At 48.8% G+C, this 12,032-nt stretch overlaps 1 long non-coding RNA gene across 1 annotated transcript; it reads left to right on the forward strand.

The window, feature by feature from the left end:
• The first annotated feature begins 894 nt into the window (after positions 1-894).
• LOC309390531 lies at positions 895-5,817 on the forward strand. The gene is made up of 3 exons (XR_014175150.1): positions 895-1,128; positions 2,402-2,624; positions 5,500-5,817. It is a non-coding gene; the product is annotated as an uncharacterized lncRNA (long non-coding RNA).
• Positions 5,818-12,032: the final 6,215 nt, after the last annotated feature.

Genomic DNA, 12,032 nt, shown 5'->3' on the forward strand with positions numbered 1-12,032 from the left:
CTAATGGGTTTGGGCATCTTCAGGACCTGTATCCCTAGCTCGCTAACTACAGCCTGCCTTATGAGACACCGGGTACACTTTGAATCAATCAATGCAACCATATCTGCCCTCTGAGCCACCTGGGGATTTCTTATGGTGATAGGGATGATGAACGGATGGATGGGGTTACTTAACATCGGTTCCTCTGGCCTGTCATCCTCACTGTTTTAGGATGCCAGCAGAACCCTCTTGGTCGCTGTAGATCCCCCTTCCTCATGGGTCACTTGTTGGTTTCTCATTGTGCCATCTGGGTTGCTCCCATGGACCGTGGTGTCTCTCGTGGTCATTCTGTGGTCCTCCCGGGATTGCCGCCTTGTGGCTGTGGTTTTGGTTTTGGCAACTACAATCCTGGCACCGTGCACTCTGCTCCCCGGTGTCAGCCTGTCCGTTCGGGCTGCCAACAGGAGGGTATTCACTCAACGGTCCCAATCCTTCTGCTCCACACCACTCCTGGAGTACCTAGCCATTTCCCCCTACACATGGCTCAGTGAAGCACGTGGGAGATTTTGGAGCGGTCTGCATGCCGGGAGGCATGGTGCCGAACCGCTGATCACTGGAGCAAGAGGGAACATTGGAGCAGCCTCTGCACATCAGCAGGCATGGTGCCAGGCTGCAGGACTGCTGGGATGGTGGCCATTACTGATGATACTTCAATATACACAAGAGGCATGGCCAGTACCTACTGAAGCCGGCCAGCTGGGATAGCGCAAGAGCCTGGAACGGCTGCGCTTAATGGGAGGGGCCAATGAGGGAGGTTGTTAGGCATGCCAGAAGACCTGCTATTAAGCAATTGGGTGGAATAACTAAACGACAGGTGCAGGGGCAGGGGTTTAACATGAGTAGCCTGGGTGGAGCCAGGGGAAAGGTTCATAAGGTGGTTTGGAGCACAGAGTGTTAGCTCCAACAATTTTTCCATTGTCATTCACAATTGGTAGTCAGTGAGTTCCAATTTTATAAACAAGGATTAGATCCAACATTGGTCTCCTGTTTTTATTTCCCAGAACCTGATAGTTTGTTGGAGCTCACTTTAAACAGCAAGTCATGATGGCTGAAGGTACAGTGTTGGGCTTGGAGGCAGCAGATTTGGAGGTATGTGATACAGCAACTGAGACAACGGTGGTTGAGTCTGGACCAGCAGAGGTGGTGGAGGTGGATGTACGTCCAAAGGAACATCCTGCTGTGTGCCAGGTGCCTCGTGAAGACTATAAGCGTTTGGCTGAGGAATGGGATGGTGAGGGACTTGGTGGCTGGGGCCTTTAGACCCTAAGGACTTCCAGATGGGGCCTACCCCTTCGGTGGCACATTTTTCCCAATGGAGAGAAAGACGCATCTCTGATGACAATAATTGAGCTATTCCACAGCTGTGGGTAGCCAGACAATTGAGATCTTGCAAAAGATGTTTGGGGATGCTGGGTTTGGGGGTCCAGTCCAGAATAGTGGATGGCAGGATACACCTCCTATGTTACGTCCTTCTCCAGAGCCACATCAGTTGGAAGTGGGGGCAGTAAGAGACCTTTGGTCACCAGGAATGGGTGTGTGGAGAGATGAGGGCCCAGAGTTCTTGAGGGCAGCTGCCCAACGGCCAGCATCAGAGCAAGCATGGATTGATTGGGATATTCGTGGGTTGGGTTTCGTTGGCGTGAGACCCAGGAATGCTGACGCCCATCAGCCTCTTGATCAACCAATAATAGGACAGCCACCAGGATGCTGGGACCCACCTGCAATGAGGGTGACATTCAATGGGAGTTCAGGGAATGTGGCCTTATTCATTGGCCAAGTATTAAATCATATGGACTGATATGGACACTTATACACCTTCCAGTGGGATTGTGTGATGGTGGTGATGGAGGAGGCCATGGAATGGATAGCTGATCTTTATGCTGCTGTGGAATTAGGAGATCTAGGCTTTTTCCTGGCTTCCCTACAGTAATCTTTAGAAGATGGGACTAGGTCTTTACAGGTGGAGGGGAAATTGTTGCCTGCTAGGGAAAGAGGCCAGCCTGTCAAGGATTACATTAGAGACACTTGACGTCTAATGGGCAAGGTGTGAATGTTTTCCTTGTACACCAATTTAAGGGAGGCCTCAACTGGACATTACAAGTGTGTATGTGTAGAGAGTTACCTCACCGCTTGCAGGCTTGGTACCAGGCTACTAACAAATTGGACAGCAAGTTCAGGGAGGACAGGTTGTGGGGACCTAGAGGTCAGAAGCCTCCCTCTTGACTTGTGGGCCCAACTGTAAGACCACCAACCACAGATATCTGCGGCTCAGCAGCCACCAGTAAAGACATCGCATGCGGGGGTTCCAGGAACGGTTATGCCAGTTAGATCACAACTAACACGCTTTTGATGTGGGAAGCAGGGTCATTGTTGCAGTGTCCTGCAAGAAGTCCGAGAGTGTCCTCCAAGAACACCAATCCTAAATGTGGGACTGCATGGAAGACTTTAAAAACCTCATCAGAGATGATACAGGGAATGCAACAAATGCAGACAGCAACCCTACAGGGCTGAGGGTAGCGGCTGACATGACAGGAGAGGCCCCGGCGATGAGCAGCAGTGGAGAGGATGGGGAGTTGGACCCCATGGTGAGTGAAACTATTAGGGCTTTTGTGATTCCTGTAGTGATGGAGTCATCCAGGAAGAGGCAGTGCACCACTTTGGTAGACCCTGGTTGCATGCGATGCCTTATGAACGCTGCAGTTGCCAAGAGTTTAGGGGTGGTCACCCAGGAGTTGACCAGACCCCTTCAGTTTGAACAAATGAATGGCTCATTGCTGGGGGGGCAACCAGCTACCATATTATGAAACCAGTGGATCTTGAATTAGGAACTCACAGTGAGAGGTTGCAGTTTGTAGTTGTCCCAAACATAACTGAGGAAGTGGTGCTCGGTCTGGCTTGGTTGGATAACTTGGGTCCTATGATCTGGTGCGGGGATTGCAGACACTTGCGCATAGGCCTGGGCCCTACCCCACCAGTGCATGAAGAATACAGCCAGGATCTGGCCCAGGGCCAAGAGGGAGGGGGAGTAATTGCACCATTGAGATGGAATACCCTTCAGAATATATGGATTTAAAGGTGGTTTTCAGTGAGCTGGAGTGCAATACCCTGCCTCCTCATTGCCCCACTGATTGTAGTATTGAAATCCCCCCTGGGGCTGTTCTATTGAAACTCAATGACTCCACAGGAACTCAAGGAGATGAGGGCATACACTGATAAAAAATTAAAATGGGGATTTATCCAACCAGCTAGATCTAGGGTAGCAGCACCTATTTTGTTTCAGGAGAAGGATGGAGGTCTTCGCTTATGTGTTGACTTAACACGGTGTGCGTGGAACATCTATATCCCCTTCCTTTGATGATGGATATGTTGGCCCAGTTAGCGGAGAGTCGGGTCTTCACCAAACTGGACTTTCAGGAAGTGTACTACAGGGTACGGGTGAAAACCACATTCAATTGTCCCCTAGGCAGTTACCAATTTAGGGGGATGCCCTTCAGGTTGCAAGGTGCTCCCACAGTGTTCATGCAACTAGTTAATGAAGTGTTGCATGAACAACTATATAATGGAGTCTTAGTATATTTGATTGATATACTTATCTACATGAAGACCATGCAGGAGCATGTGGCATTGGTGTGTCAGGTCCTTAAAAAATTGTTCGATGTCCGTTTATATGTGAAACTCTCTCAATGCGAGTTTCACTGGACCCAATTAGACTACCTTGGGTTTCGTATATCCCAGAGGGGGATAAAAATGGACTCTGCAAAGGTTCAGGCAGTGATGGACTGGCAGGCACCTCAAACATGAAAGCAATTACAAAGTTCTTTAGGGTTCACCAATTTCTACCGCCAATTTACTGTGTCATTCATCCAAGTAGCATTGCCACTTACAAACCTACTAAAAACAAAACATTTTACCAAAAAGCCATGTCCTGGCAGTCCATTACAATGGACACTTGAATGTCAATTTACTTTTGAGCAACTAAAAGTGCTATTTGCAAGGGAGCTGGCGTTGCAACACCCGCAGCCATCCAAGCCTTTTGTAGTCCAGGCAGACACCAGTGATGTGGCAGTGGCAGAGGTTCTCCTACAAACAAACAATGAGGGAAGCCTCCAGTCCTGCACTTACACGTCATGAAAGTTATCCGATACCGAAAGAAATTGGCCAATTTGGGAGAAGGAGGCCTTCACCATCCAGTGGGCTTTGTCTACCTGGAGACATCTATTGGAAGTGGGTGGGTTGCCATTTGAGGTCTGGACAGATCATAAAAATCTAGAGGTCCTGCAGACCTCATGGTGACTAACGCCAAAACAAATGAGGTGGGCATTATATTTATGTAGGTTTAATTTCATCATACGGTACATCCCAGCAGGAAAAAAACTTTTTAGTGGATGCATTGTCCAGGAAGCTGCAATATCATAGCAACGTGAGGACATAGTACAGGCTATCATTCCACCGGGGAATGGTGGACCCAGCATCCCAATTGGTAGCACGACTCACCCCATGGGTGGACATTGTGCAGGCCATTTTGGCAGCCCTTCCCATGGATCCATTCTATATGGTAATCAGTCATTGTTTACCCATAGGAATGTATTTGTCTGGAAGGGTCAAAAATTGTATGTACCCTTGGCTGTTTGTGTGGATGTCCTGCAATGTTGTCACAATGTCCATTCATCTAGACATTTTGGACATTTTGGGTTTGAAAACACCCTGCAGCTTGTCAACCAGCAGATTGTGGCCACAGATTGTCAACCAGCAGATGGTGGCCACAGATTAAAAAAAGATGTGGAAGATTATGTGAAGAGCTGTACAATATCTACTACTATGAAGGCTTATCCTGGCAAGGTCTGGCCGGTCTGTTACAACCAGATCTGGTTGTGCGACCAAATTGCAATAGACTTCATTGTGGGTCTACCAGTAAGTAAAGGCCATACTGTAATCTGGACCATTATAGATTTATTTTTGAAGCAGACACACTTCATAGCCTGCTCCGCCCTCCCTTCTGCGAAGAAGTTAGCTAAGACATACATAGTGCATCTAGATCGCTTTCATGGTATACCACAAAGGATGATATCTGATCGCGGGGTCCAGTTTACCACCCAGTTTTGGCAAAAATTTCTGATTAAGGTTGGATCAACACAAGGTTTGAGCTCTGCATTCACCCAGCAATGGAATGCGGAGAGAACAAATGCCATGGTAGAACATTATTTGCATTGTTACATGCTGATCCACTATATCCGGTTGAGGGTAGGGGGGCAATATTACCATGTGGACGAGATATTAAATACCTGGCTACATAGGGGCTACCTGCAATATCTTATACTGTGGCAAGGTTACCCTCTTGCTGAGACATCATGGGTAAATAGCCATGAGGTGAACGCCCCACGATTGATTGCCAAATTCCACCCTGTATGTGCCTTCCACCTTCTCCCTCCACTACAACTCACTGTTGTCTTTGTGTTACAGACGCAGTCTCCATGGTAGAGGGGGCCACATGTCAGCCCTGCTGTTCGGGCTGCCAACAGGATGGTATTCACTCACCGGTCCCAATCCAGCTGCTCCACATCTCTCCTGCCATACCCAGCCTTTTCCCCCTGCATGTGGCTCAGTGGAGCATGTGGGAGGCTTTGGCTTGGTGTCCACATGCTGGGAGGCATGGTGCCGAACCGCTGATCAGCTGGGGCAAGAGGGAACATCAGAGCGGCCTCCGTGCATTGGGAGGCATGATGCCAGGCTGCAGGATTGCTAGGTGACGATACCCCGATATACACAATGGCCATGTCCAGCGCCTACCGAAGCCAGCCAGCTGGGACAGTGCAGGAGCCTGGAGTGGCTGTGCTTAATGGGAGGGGCCAATGAGGGGGGTTGTTAGGGACAGCAGAAGGCCTGCTGTTAAGCAACTGGGTGGAATAACTAAATGGCGTGTACAGGGGGAGGGGTTTAACACAAGTAGCCTGGGTGGGGCCAGGGGAAAGGTTCATAAGCTGGTGGGGAGCACAGAGCAATAGCGCCAACAATTTTTCCATTGTTATTTGTAGTTGGTGATCAGTGAGTACTGGTTTCATAAACAAGGATTAGATCCAACATTGGTGTCCTGTTTTTATTTCCTGGAACCTGACACCTGGTGTCCCAGTTGGTTGCACTGGAAATAGCATAGCAATGGGAGACTGGGCTGCTCTGTGGGTCCTGGGATGTTAGAGCTGGGCCTTTCTCCGCCTGCTGGCATCAGCTTCTCCATGGGTTTTCGGAGCCTGTTGCCCACTTGAACAGAACTCTCATAACCCAGTGTCCAATTCAATGACTGCCTGGAATCAGTGTTCCAGCCTGTGTGGAAGACCCCGATAAACGCAGGTGTGACAGATATGACGGTCCAGCCTCACCCGGAACTGATGGACCAGCAAACACTCCAGTCATGCCCACAGCTTACCAGTGATCTGGCTGAACTTCCAGACATACTCCTTCACCACCCAGCCTTGTTGTTTTAGCGACAGGAGATCACTCTCCAACTGTTGTGCCTGGGACCCATCCTCGAACCGGACCCTCACTGGCCTCACCATCCAACATTGCCATTATTGCTACAACCATGGTCCACTGCGAGGGGTAGAGCCATGCACACAGGTCCAGGTGGCTTATGACCTGGCTGAGGAACAAAGCCATGCGGTAAGGGTTCCCATCAAAAAAGGCCTGTGGAGGCCCATACCACCTGCTGGGGCCAATATCCCGGTAGGCACATGGAGCCCTGGTCTGCTGGGCATGGGTCTGGGACTGGCGCACCACGAACTGGCTGTTTTTCTTTATATGTGTGTGTGTGTGTGTGTGTGTGTGTGTGTGTGTATGCTGGTTTTGTTGTATTCGGGTCTTTTCCCGTGTAAGGTTGAGATTGTCTTTGCAACGTTTCGGCAGGATCTCACCTGCCATCTTCAAGCGTGGGCCCACGCTTGAAGATGGCAGGTGAGACCCTGCCGAAACGTTGCAAAGACAATCTCAACCTTACACGGGAAAAGACCTGAATACAACAAAACCAGCATACCTACACCCGTGAAAATCTACGAAAACATATATGTATATGTATATATGTATGTATGTATGTATGTATGTATATGTGTGTGTGTGTGTGTGTGTGTCTGAGTATTTGTGTATATTTGAATACACACAAACACCTTAAAATCATCTTCCATTACAAATTGTAGAACGTGTGTCAATTGGTTACAAAGAACTTTCGTGCATCCCTTCCACAGTCATCACCTATGATTCATATCAAGTTATATATATTACATCAAATTTATATATATTGCTATCATCATACCTCATCCTTCATATGACTATAGTTCTTTTAATGTTCCTTTATAACAAACATTCCAAAATGTAAAACAAAACCACATAATGGCATTCCCTTATCTATTTTCAATATCATCCAGCCACATTATATCTTTATAACACATTCAAAATAAAAATTAATTATGTTTAATAACAAAATTTTAGACCTCTTTTTTTAATCATTGTTTACAATTTATATCCAATTTCCCTTTTATCATGTCAATGCAAATTATTACATAATTATCATTATCAGTCATTTATTTAACAATAGTTTGACTAAGTTTAACTTACTTTTCCCCCTTTTTTCACCATTTAAAATTTATACCAAATTTCCTCTTATCAAACCAATACATACAGCTGTTGGGCTCCTAGATGGTGCCTGTGTCCATAGAGCGCTATGTTCCTTGCTGGGGAAGCATTGTGCGTGGACCATTCCAGGTGCCGCATGAGGTCAACCAGCGAGGACCCCTGTTCCCAAGGTTCCAGCAGTGCTGCCTCATGAGAGCGGCTGGATGCCCTGTCTAAGGACAGTTTTGGGCTGGCCAGATGGAACTGGGTTTCTGCTTGCGGTCCTGACCTTCATGCTTGCCATGTTGCCACTTGCTCTGCTCCCGTTTCCCATGATTGCCAGGACGGAGCATGTTTAAAACTGACCTTCCTGAACTGCTTCCACAGCATGTCCATGGTGCAGCTATCAGGGGCAGTTGAATAACTCCACACCCCATCCTTGTTCCTTGTCAAGTGTCTCTCCCACCATTCATACAACAGAGCCCCAAGGCGAAGGGGAGTTGGCATTTGTGGGCCAGAAGCCCCAGTCACAGCAGAACTATGCCACCAACTCCCCCAATGTCCCCGGCCCTTCTCCAGTCCCTGGGGCTGCCTAGCCATCCCCCACTGCACCCTTGTACGTGCCTCATGCTCCTTCTGCCTCATAGCTTGCTGGGCAATGTCCTCCAGAATCTCTGGTTTCGGCTCCTCCTCTACTGGGGACTCCACCTCAAGCATCTCTGGCACTGTTCCTTCCACCATGACCACCCACATAGGCAACTCCAACAGGAGATTGAAGGAAGAAAGAAGTGCAGTGTTGACTTTTTCTCAGCTGGTCTAGGTCAGACCTGGTAGGAACAAAGGGAGCCAAGACACGCACTCAAATGTGGCAAAACTCAGCTTTAATCCCCACAAACAGGCCAGAGCGTCAGAATGCGATGAGTAGGAAACATGTCCTTTGTAAAGTCAGTGCTGGGAGTGTCTGCCTCCCAGTGCCTTTTGAGGTCTGGATCCCACCCCATGCCCATCCGGCTGCCCATGCCCACTGGTAACCACCATCCAGTGTCCGGCGGTGTTGGGGCTGTGCATGTCCAACTGCCACGGTAGCTGCCAGGGGTGACACCCATCTGATGGCAATGGTTCTACCTGCCGCCCAGAATGATCGACCGGGTGCCGCATGGCTGTTGTAGAAGGCTGTTGGGTTATCAGCTGGGTGGAGCAAGTTTGGAAGTGAATGCCTCGGCTGTTTGCCACTGTCAGGTATCGGGCCACCACAGGCAAGCCGCCCCTTGCTTGTTGCTCCTGCTGCATCCCCCTCCCCCCAGGTATGGTGAGCCGGGGCTCGGCAGACTGGGGCTTGACAGACTCTCCACTTGCTTTCCGATACCTGGGGTGCATGAGGAGAAACTCAGGCCACCATGGAGAGGGAGGAATCTCCAAATAAAGCCTACCCCTGGCAACCCAGAAACAGGAACTCCAGGAACCAGCAGCCCAAAGACAAGCAGATTAGCCAAGCTACCATCTATTGGGACATTCCCAACTAACTCTCTAACTGGTTTCGAGTAGCGATAAAGAATGACTGTAGGTTGCGCGCCAATGACATGTGGAGGCAGCCGGGTCCCCGAGAGAGAGGACAACCGGATTGGAGACCACCTGAATGACAGGATACCGCAGCAACCCAGCTGGCCCTAAGATCAACCCTCCCCCGAGGCCAGTTGAAATGCGACAAATGCAGAGGGACATCTCACTTTGCATTGGCTTGTGCAACTCCAGTTCCAGAGCCACCACCCATAGTGCGACAGGAATGAGGTCCCAGGCGTACTGCCAACAAGTCACAAAAAACTTTCCAGTTTGTAGAGGTCCCTCCCTACCCAACTGCGAGAGGAAGAACAACAGCTAACAACGACCAATTGCCAGAAGCCTATGACAGTGAGGACGAGGATGAAAACGAACTGATGGTGAGTGAGCCTATCCACCGTTTCATCTTCCCAATACATCTCACAGCCCCAAAAACAGGGACTCGGGCCACTTTTGAAGCCCTAAAAGACTCAGGCTGCACTAGATGTTTTATTAACTTACCCATGGTCTTGAAATAAGGGATCAGAGGGAAGAAATTGGCCCACCAGATTAAGGTTGAACAAGTTGATGGGTCCCTATTGGGTGGAGCCCAGGCTACCCACCTAACCAAACCAGTGAGGCTAGAGCTAGCAGACCACTGGGAATCAATTCGATTTGTAATAACTCCCAAAATGACAGAGATGGTCATACTGGGGCTCTCTTGGCTAGACAAGTGGGACCTGAACATCTGGTGGCAAGGAGGCAGCCGGAGATTGAGGAGAGCAAGAGGCCCCCAGTCCCATCCACATCAGCAAGTAGAGGCATCACCCAGAAAGGAAACTCGCCCCAGAGCCCCATCAGAATAACTGGCAGCCACCTCTGAAGAAACCCCAGAGGCCCAACGGATCCTTGGAGAATACCAAGATGTCACTGAAGTGTTCAGTGAAACCAAGTATGGTGTCGTACCCCCTCCCACAACAGAAGGTGCCATTGAAATCATCCCAGTTGCCAAACTCCCCAAACCCAAGCTGTACACCATGGCACCCCAGGAAATGAAAGAAATGTATGAATACATAGACAAAAACCTAGCAAGGGGGTTCATTGAGCTGGCCAAGCCACGAGTTGCAGCCCCAGTCCTATTCAAAGAAAAAAAAGATGGGACTATGAGATTATGCATAGATTTCAGGGGGATCAATGGCGTGTGCATGCACAACCTACAGTATATCCCCTCCCTCTTATGAAGGACAAGCTGTTCCACTTAGCCAAAGGCAAGGTCTTCACTAAACTAGACCTCAGAGAAGCATATTACTGAGTCCAAATCAGGGAGGGAGATGAATGGAAAACAGCCTTCAACTGCCCCCTAGGAAGCTTTCAATTCAAAGTAATGCCTTTTCAGTTGCAGCCCCCCCCCCCCGAGGTGTTTATGCAGTTAATAACAAAAGTGCTGCATGAGCACCTCCACAAGGGGTCCTTGTCTACCTGAATTACACCCTCATCTTTACTGAGACCATTGAGGACCACATACCTTTAGTCCGCCAGATGCTTGAAAAGCTTTTGGCAGCAAACTTATAGTACATCAAGCTGTCAAAATGTAAATTTCATCACTCACAGCTAGACTACTTGGGCTACTGAGTGTCAAGTGAAGGAATAGAATGGACCCAGCCAAAGTACAAACTGTCATGGAGTGGCAGCTCCCTCACACCCACAGACAGTTACAAAGTTTCCTGGGATTTGCCAGCTTTTACAGGCAATTCATCCCCTCTTTCGTGAAGATTGCCAAACCCACGACAGACCTCTTAAAGACAGGGAGCCCAGGGATGAAGCCCCACCGAGGGCAAGCCCTACAGTGGGATCTAACTTGCCAAGAAGCATTTGAAACAAGAGGCTTTTTGCAAAAGAACCTGTACTGAAACACCCCAACCCTGAACAACCCTTCATCATCCAAGCAGATGCCAGCAACATGGCAGTGGGAGCCCTTTTACTCAAAATAAATTGCCAGGAAAAAACTACAGCCTTGTGGCTATACTCACTGACACAGAAAGATAATGGGCAGTGTGGGAAAAGGAGGCTTTTGACATAAGATGGGCACTTCTAACTTGGCACTTCCTTTTGGAAGTGGGAGGAGAAACAGTTTGACGTCTGGACTGACCATAAGAATCTGGAGGCCCCTAGGACCCCGCGGAAACTATCGCCTAAACAAGTCCGCTGGGCTCAATACTTCAACCAATTCAACTTAATGCTAAAACACATCCCAGAGAGGAGGAATTTCCAAGCTGATGCCCTCTCCTGCATGCCCCAGTATAAATGCTGGAGGGAGGAGGGAGTTGATGCCATCATTCTCCTTACTCAAGCCGTGGCCCAAGGTACCACCCACCAACAACACTGTAACCAGCAAGGCTAACTCGCGAGCAATTTAATCATGAAACTCAAAACCGAACTGAAAGCAGACCCCTGGTTCCATGGCAACCAACAAATCTTGAGAAAAAGGGAGGACCTAGCATGGAAGGGAGTGAAACTCTATGTCCTTGCATTCCTCCACTTCTTGATCTCCAGAGAAGCCATGAAGTCAAATTGGTGGGCCCCTTTGGATTCCTATAAACTTTACACTTAGTGAGGAAATAATTCTGGTGGCCCGGCATGAAGAAAGACATGGATAGTTATATAAAAAGCTGCACTATCTGTGCCACTATGAAAACGAGACCAGGAATACCCATCAGTTTGCTGCAACAGATGGCAGAGAAACAAGGCCATGGGAGGAAATCGCAATGGATCTTATAGTTGAGTTGCCAAAGAGTGGGAAGAACACATTGATTTGGACTGTGATTGACTTATTCTCCAAGCAGGCACACTTCATATCC

The sequence above is a fragment of the Natrix helvetica genome (genome assembly GCF_964273705.1).
Source record: "Natrix helvetica genome assembly, chromosome: 4".
Lineage (NCBI taxonomy): Eukaryota > Metazoa > Chordata > Lepidosauria > Squamata > Natricidae > Natrix > Natrix helvetica.